This window comes from Lemur catta, chromosome 6, assembly GCF_020740605.2.
Source record: "Lemur catta isolate mLemCat1 chromosome 6, mLemCat1.pri, whole genome shotgun sequence".
Taxonomy (NCBI): Eukaryota; Metazoa; Chordata; class Mammalia; order Primates; family Lemuridae; genus Lemur; species Lemur catta.
The window spans coordinates 21,383,411-21,392,587 of NC_059133.1; the positions used below are offsets into that span (position 1 = coordinate 21,383,411).

Sequence of the window (9,177 nt, forward strand, 5' to 3'; positions counted from 1 at the left end):
TTAGAACTATATATGAATATAATATGTTATCAGATTATTAGAAGAGATATAATTTTTTAATATTCACAGCATTCTCTAGAAACTCTGGAAAATCCTACAATACTTGTTTTTAAGAGAAGAATTACTTTCAGTAGTTCATTTTATATTCTAAAATATGTATATATATGTAAACATTTATATATATTTTTTGCTTTATTTTTCTCTCTCTCTTTTCCCAATGCCCTTAAGTCCTCCCTCCCACTTATCCTCGAACATTCAATTCAGTGTTACCTCCTTCAAGAAATTTCTCCCATCCTCAAGGCTGGATTGGTCCCTACTACCAACCCAAGGATTTTTGCTTTTAGAAATCCTTGAGTTTATCTTGAATTACATTTTCCACATATCTTATGTTTATTTTTCTGCCTGCTCTGTGAGATTGTGAACGTCTTAAGAATGGACCTTCGATCTTAATCATTTTGGAATTCCCAAGGCCTAGCACAGTATTTGCCACATAGTATGCACCCAATAAATTTTGTTGTATCAATAATGGCTACTCTTATCAGATACATATAAAAATGGAAATGTTCCTATTCTAATGTGAGGGGCCAGGGACCGGTTAGATTTATCCATTGCTATAATAAACTGAGTTTTTCTTTAGAAATCATAGTAGACAGAATGGTTTCCCCCAAATGCCTATGCCTTGATACTGGAACCTGTGAATACGCCATGTAAAAAAAGGGACTTTGCAGATGGATTTAAGGTTATAGACCTTAAAATAGAAAGATCATTCTGGTTTATCTGGGCGGGCACGATCTAATCACACAAACCCTTAATAACAGAACTTTCTCTGGCTGGAAGCAGAAGAGATGCAGCAGCAACAGAAGTCAGTGAGGTTCACAGTGTGAGAAGCACCTGATGGGTTGTTGCTGGCCCTGAGGCGCAGGGGGCTGGTGTGAAGGACAGAGAGGGACCTCTAGGAGCTGAGAGAGTTTCTCAGCTGACAATCTGCAAGGAAGCAGGAACCTTACTTAGCTCCACAACCACCAGCACTGAATTCTACCAATGGTGTGAATGAGCCTTCAGATAAGAGCCCAGGTTGGCCGACACCTTGATTTCAGCCTTAGGAGATCCACAGCAAAAAAACCCCAGTCTAGTCTACCTGGACTTCTGACCTGCAGAAAGGTGAGATAATAAATTTGTGCTTTTATATGTCACTAAGTTTGTGGTAATTGGTTATGGCAGCAAAGGAACACAAATACAGAAATTAATTTACTATCTCCAAAAGATCAGATTTTGGAAACCTGTCATAAAGGTGGGAATAGTCTGGGTCTGCAACAGACTATGAAAATCCCCACAGAGGAAGTCACTGAAAAGCCACCCACGTTGGGTTCCCTGGAATGGTGCCAGCAGCAGTGGTGGAATTAGAAGATTGGCTGGTGCTGCCACCTTAACTAAGTCCATGTGGCCGGTCTCTGGACCCCTGGGGATTTACTTAATTTCTTCTTGACTTGAAGCTGGCTACACGTTAGATTTTGGCAAGCTGAGGCAAGGCAGGAGAGGTGCTTTATACACATGTACCATATACATATACATATACATAGCACTTAGAGTGTGAAACATAATGAGAGTTCAACAAGTTACTAAGTTACCTGTCTTTACTATTGTCATCATCATCATCATTAATCCAGTACCATTGCCCTGCTGTGCCTCACCCCTCCCTTTACTGCCCTAGCGGGGAGCTTTACTGGTTCAGTGTTTCCAGCATGGAAACCCCCAACCTTCTGCTAAAGTGGAAGGTGAGCAATCTCCTGGCTGAGTAGAGCTGGGAAGGGGACTTTTTAGCTCCTTAGCTTAACTTGTAACTAATCTTCTGGGTCTTCATTGCTACCTTTCACCATTCCTTTCTGGAATTCAGAGGTATAAGCAGGCTTTCTTGCCATTGGTTTTTCCTCCTGGAGGCACTTAGTTTCCAGCTTTCTCTGCGAAGTTGGTGACTGCCACTTGTACCCCACTCTCTGGTCTTGCATCTATGGTCTCCTATCCTGTTTCTTTTGCTTGGAGGGTTTACAGTGCCTTTCATACTTCTCTACTGATAGTCTAGTTGCATTTGAGGAGGGAATGAAATCATCTTATGTCTCCAATCAGCCATGCTAACCACAAGGCCACTGGCCTCATTTCTTTGTCTATGAAATGAGGGGTTACAGTGGATAAACTTTAAGGCATTTTCCTCCACTGCAAATCTTTGCTCCTGCATATGGTTTAGATTTAATGTAATTCCCAGCTGATCACAGCTAGATTCCTTATCACTTATCTCACTCTCAGAATAGTAGTGATTATTTTTGCTTTTGTTGTTTTGAATCTCTTTGAGCAAGAGACCTGCAGTGCAGCAAATTATATCTTGTGTACAAATTAGAGTAAACTGAAAAACACAGGTGACTTTTGTTCCCTTCCGCATCACAAAGACCTTTTCAATACACCTGATTGATTGTAAAGGGAACTCCACAAGCAGATGTGAGCTACTGGGACTCTGCTAATGGTAATTTGGGTGCTGTCATATTTATCATGCTGTGCTATTTGGCAAGCAAGTAGAAAGCCTTTAAACTTTTTGCTCTTTCTGGGGAAAAAAATCTGGAAAGAACATGATACTAAAATTTAAGTCAGAAAGAAGTTTCCTCTCTATGGAGAGTCACAAAGAATGTCCTGATAAGTCAATAAAAGTCCTGTTTTGGTTAAGTTAGTTCAGGTTGGATTTTTATCCCTTGCATCCAGGAAAGTCTTTGATTCATAAGGGGCAGTGAAAGTGGAGAAGGGATGTGTTGTCCTTTGGAGCTCTGCTGCATGGCTGGATGCTTTGTACTTGTGGTACCTAGTGCCTGTCACTCTTTTTTGTAGTCACTGCTGTTAATAACTATCTCTTATGTGTTCTCTTTTGGTAGCCAGGACAGAAACTTCCACAAGATAATGACCATTTTAAAGATGCTGGGTTATATAATATTTGAAATAAAAAATAGCTTAGAATTTGATGTAATTTCTTGCATGTGGTTTTTGTCTGCCTCAGAGCTGTTGGTACAGGGGATGGAAAAAGAGTCCTCTGAAAAGTTTTCCATTAAAATAGGAATCTTAAATAATCAAAGTAAGGGAGACATTGAAAATTGTTATTTCTAAAACTCTCAATTACTTTGGGTGTAGAACATTATTAAAGGTTTGTTTAAAAGAAGAGATTGATGTATCAATATTTGATAATGTTAGGTTAATCAGTGACTTGCTCTACTTATATATAATATATTTTCATGAAACTGTTTTAATGGGTCTCAAAATTCTGTAACAGATTTTTGGTCAAGTTGTTTCCATTAAAAAGTACTGATTTTAAAAACTAATAACTTAAAACTGTCACACAAAAAGAAACAAAAATAGTCCACAAAACATTCTCCTTTCCTTCTGAAGGTTGCATTGTTATCATTAACCAGTCTTTTACTATGAAACTTAAACGGCCAATTAAAACAAACAGTTTTGAGACCATTCTTCCACCACTGATTAAGCCTGGGGTGGCAGGTATCAGGGATGATATTCATTTAGCCTTCAGAGCTTCCTGGGCAGACTTGGTGACCTTGCCAGCTCCAGCAGCCTTTTTGTTCACTGCTTAGATGACACCCACAACAACTGTCAGTCTTGTATCACAGACAGCAAAATGACCCAGAGGAGCATAGTTGGAGAAGTTCTCAACACACATGGGCTTCCCAGGAACCGTATGGCAGCATCACCAGATTTCAAGAATTTAGGGCCATCTTCCAGCTTCTTAACAGAGCAGCAATCAAACTTGCAGGCAATGTGAACTGTGTGACAATCCAGTACAGGGGCGTAGCCAGTGCTAATTTGGCCTGGATGGTTCAGGATAATCACCTGAGCAGTGAAGCCAGCTGCTTCCATTGGTGGGTCATTTTTGCTGTCACCAGCAATGGTGCCATGACAAACATCTTTGACAAACATATTCTTGATGTTGAAGCCCACGTTGTTCCCTGGAAGAGCTTTACTCAAAGCTTCATGGTGCATTTCAGCAGACTTTACTTCAGTTGTAACATTGACTGGAGCAAAGGTGACTACCATGCCTGATTTGAAAACACCATTCTCCACTTGGCCCGCAGCAACAGAACCAGTACCACCACTTTTGTAGACATCCTGGAGAGGCAGATGCGGGGGCTTTCAGTTGGATGAGCTGGTGGCAGTATGCAATCCAGAGCTTCAAGCAGCATGGTTCCACTGGCAATTGCCATCTTTATGGGTGACTTAACATCCCTTGAACCAAGGCATGTTAGCACTTGGCTCCAACATGTTGTCACCATTCCAACCAGAAATTGGCACAAATACTACTGTGTTGGGGTTGTAGCCAATTTTCTTAATGTAAGTGCTGACTTCTTTAGTGATTGCCTTGTATCTCTTCTGGCTGTAGGGTGGCTCAGTGGAATCCATTTGTTAACACCAACAATTAGTTTTTTCACACCTAGTGTGTAAGCCAGAGGGGCATGCCCATGGGTCTGCCCATTCTCTGAGATACCAGCTTCAAATTCACCAACACCAGTAGCAACAATCAGGATAGCGCAGTCAGCCTGAGATGTGCCTGTAATCATGTTTTTGATAAAGTTCTCTGTCCTGGGGCATCAATAATAGTCAGGTAATATTTGCTGATCTCAAACTTCCACAGGGAGAGATCAATGGTGACACCACACTCATGCTTAGCTTTCAGTTTGTCCAAGACCCAGAAATACTTGAAGGAGCCCTTTCCCATCTCAGCAGCCTGCTTCTCAAATTTTCCAGTGGTTCGCTTGTCGATCTCACCACATTTGTAGATCAGATGCCCAGTAGTGGTGGACTCACCCAAATCTACGTGTCCAGTGACAGTGATGTTGCTATGAGTCTTTCCCTTCCCCATTTTGGCTTTTATGGGTGGTTTTCATGCCACCTGTGTTCTGGTGGCAAACCCATTGCAGAAAAGGTATATCTATTTATGTTGATACACAGTAGATGTACATATTTTTGTGGTATATATGATAATTAGATACATTCCTATGATCAAGTCAGGATAATTGGGCTATCCTTCACCTTAAATAGTTTTCTTTATGCTAGGAGCATGCAAATTATTCTCTTCTAGCTATTTTGAAATATACAATAGAGTAATGTTAACTATAGTCACTTTATTGATCTATTGAACACTAGATCTTATTTCTTCAATATAACTATATTTGTACCCATTAACCAAACTCTCTTCATCCCCCTTGCCCCACTACCTTTCCTGGCCTCTGGGAACTACCAATTTACTCTTTATATGATCCACTCTTAGCTCCCACATACAAATGAGAACATGCAATATTTGTCTTTCTGTGCTTGCTTGGCCTGCTTCACTTAACGTAATGACCTCCAGTTCCATCCATGTTGCTGCAAATGACAGAATTTCATTCATCTAATGGCTGAATAATATTCCGTTGTATATATATACACCACATTTTGTTTATCCGTTCAGTCATGGATGGACACGTACGTTGATTCCATATTTTAGCTATTGTGAATAGTGCCGCAATAAACATGGGAGTGCAGATATCTCTTCAATATATTAATTTCCTTTCTTTTGGATATATATGCATGTATTTGTCCATTTTGCATTGCTATAAAGGAATATCTGAGACTGAGTAATTTCTAAAGAAGAGAAGTTTATTTGCCTTACAGTTCTTCAGGTTACGTAAGAAGCATGACATCAGAATCTGCTCCTGGTTAGAGCTTCAGGGAGCTTCCAATCCAGGCAGAAGGTGAAGGGGGAGCAAGCGTGTTGCCTGGTGAGAGAGTGAGCAAGAGAGGGAGAAGGAGGTGCCAGGCTCTTTTATACAGACAGCTCTCACATGAACTAATAGAAGAAGAACTCATTGCCAATGGAAGGCAAAAAGCCATTCATGAGGGGTCCACCCCCACGACCAAAACACCTCTCACCAGGCCCCACCTCCAGCATTGGGGATCAAATTTCAACAATGAGATTTGCAAAGGACAAATAACCAAAACCAGGTCAACCCAGAAGTGGAATTGCTAGATCATATGGTAGCTCTATTTTTAGTTTTTTTAATGGAACCTCCATACTATTTTCCATAGTGGCTACACTAATTTGCATTCTCACCAACCGTTTATGAGGGTTTGAAGGTTCCCCTTTCTCCACATCCTTGCTGGCATCTGTTTTTCCCTGTCTTTTTGATAAAAGCCATTCTAACTGGGGTAAGATGATATTTCATTGTGCTTTTGATTTGCATTTCTCTGATGTTAGTGATGTTGAGCATTTTTTCATATACCTGTTTGTCATTTGTTATGTCTTGTTTTGAGAAATATCTATTCAGATTTTTTGCCCATTTTAAAATAAGATTATTTGTTGTGTTTTTTTTTTTTGGTATTGAGTTGTTTGAGTTCCTTATATATTCTTGTTATTAATCCCATCAGATGGATAGTTTGCAAATATTTTCTTCCATTCTGTAGGTTGTCTTTTTATTTGTTGACCGTTCCCTTTTCTGTGAAGAAGCTTTTTAGCTTGATTTGATCCCATTTGTCTATTTCTAATTTTGTTGCCTGTGCTTTTGAGGTCTTACATAAAAAATCTTTGCCCAGACCAATGTCCTGGAGTGTTTCCCCAATGTTTTCTTCAGTAGTTTCATAGTTTCAGGTCTTAGTTTGTCTTTAATACATTTTGATTTTATTTTTGTGTACACTAAGAGATAGGGGTATAGTTTCATTCTTCTGCATATGGATATCCAGTTTCCCAGCACCATTTATTGTAGAGATTATTCTTTCTTCATTGTATGTTTTTGGCACCTTGTTGAAAATGAGTTGGCTATAAATGCCTGGATTTATATCCGGGTCCTCTATGCTGTTCCATTGATTTATGTGTATCTAAGTCAGTAGGTGGCACTCGTGGGTAAGAATCAGCCATGCCCTTTATGATTGAATCAGTAGATGCTGTAATGGGCTGTACAAGTTGCCTTCTCTCTTAGTAGGTGGCACTTGCAGGAAAGAGCCAGCTGCCCTGGTGATTTTTGGGACTTGTGATGGGCTCTCCCCTCTGGAGAAGCACTCAGATGCTGCAAGTGGTTGATGGGGCCCTGGACCTCCCAGGGGACTCCTTATTCTCCATCACAGCCGATGTTGGGGGAGGAGCAAGGCTGGACAGGGCTGGGTTGGGTGAGCCTGCCTTCAGGCTCCATAAAGGCAGGCAAAAGAGCTCTCTCAGCAGGGGTTCAGGGTCATCTCCCAGGCCTCTGGGAAAAGCCACCAGGGAGGGGCTGAAGCAGCCCCACCAAGCCAGAAAGTCAGCTCATGAGGGAGGAGCAGTTTGGGATTCACAGTCTGGCCACTGGGAGTGAGTTTTGCTCTTTTCCCTCTTCCCTTGCCCTGTAGATCTCCTTCCAGTATCTGGGCACAAGCAGAAGCCCAAACTAGCTCAGTTCGCCAGCAGTGGTACTGTAGGGTGGGAGGTTCCCTGTCCAGGATCCTGCCTGGGACTGAAAGTGTGGCTTTCCCATGGGGGCAGGGATGCTCTATGAGTATGCTGGAGCTCACACTGCACTCTCCTTTTAGCTCCATCTATGTGAGCCCCCTTGCCTCCCAAGATTAGTTCATAGATCTCCCCTCTGCACCCACAAGCAATGTGATCAAGTCTTAGGGGTACAAGCCCCCCTGTGGACCTGTCCTCTGATTCTCCAAGTTCAATCCCTGAGCATATAATATGATTTTGGTCAGTGAAATGTGAGGTTAAGTCTGCAAAGTAGCTTCTGGGAAGGTTATCTTTGTTCATGACAAAGGACCTGGAAAAGGGCATTGTTGTATGTGGGTATTATATTTGAAGTGGCTACTGCTATTTTGCAGCCATGAGGGAATATTGTTGAGGACCTCACTGAGGATGGAAGAATAGAAAGATGAAAAGAACCTGGATATTGATAATATTGCCAAACTGCTGACTTGTTTAGTCCTGGAACAACTTCATATTTGGACTTTGTGTTGTGTGGAATAATAAATTTCCTTATTGTTTAACCCATTTTGAGGTTACTCATAGCTGAAATAATCTTAAACAATATAGTAATAAGACAGATTTAATGCTTTTACTTTTGACTAAAACTTCTTTCTGCTATGCTTTTTTCAAATTTGAGAGAAGTATGATAATAAAAATAAAACTAGGTAAAAGAATTGCAAATATTAAAGGATTCATAGAATGTCAGCACTGAAAGGGATGTTAATAAATTATTCAAAAAAACCCACTTATTTTTTGAGAAAGATAGCACTATGCTAGATACTGGATATAGCAGAGAACAAGACACACTGTCCCTGCTCTTTTGGAACTTATAGTCTAGTGGGTTTTAGAGCGTATTTGGTCTAATCCTCTTATTACACTGATAGAAACAACTTTTATATCTTGCACTGTTGGTACAATTATTTTTTGTCACTTAACGAATGAGGATGGATCCTATTAGAAGAAAGACTGTAAGTTTGTGGTTCTTTTTGCTTTTGAACATACAGCTAGCTCTTTTATTCATTTGAGTACCTGAAGGTTTTGGCTATTCAGGGTTGGGCCTGGAACCGAATTTGGGCATAATGGTTGGAGGGAGCTAATTTTTTTTGCAAAACAGGGTGAGAGGAATTTGGAATGACTTGGACAATCTGTGTGTGTGTGTGTGTGTGTGTGTGTGTGTGTGTGTGTGTGTGTGTGTGTGTGTTTGTATGTGTGTGTGTGAGAGAGAGAGAGAAAAAAAAAACCCCAGCAAGATGGTCAAAGACTGGGGGCTGAAGTAGGGAGATCAGTGAGAAATCCCCTGAGATGGTGGCTGAAAGGACTTCCAAGATGTGACATGACTGATGTGTAGTTTTAAGTTCTTTGCTGTGTCATGGAGAAATGTAACTTTTTGGCAGTGACCTAGAAAACTTCAGTGAAAGTTTTGGTACACATCACAGGCTTTGTTCCCTTGTTGCTTGAGTGGGGGAACAGGGAGATAAAGGATTGACCTCAAGGTACAGAGCACTGAATAAGAATTTAACAGTGGCAGGAAATGGGAGAGAATGCAGCAGAGGCAGGAAAATACACCCCATTCTCTTATCTTCCTCTCCCCAGGAATTTTGCAGAAATCTTAAAGAGGGCTCTGGACTTTGCACTGGATATGGAATGGGATTTGACCACTTTAA

The 9,177-nt window shown here is 40.8% G+C and overlaps 1 pseudogene; it reads right to left on the reverse strand.

Moving 5' to 3' along the window:
• Positions 1-3,547: 3,547 nt before the first annotated feature.
• Positions 3,548-4,906, reverse strand: LOC123640490 (annotated as a pseudogene).
• Positions 4,907-9,177: the final 4,271 nt, after the last annotated feature.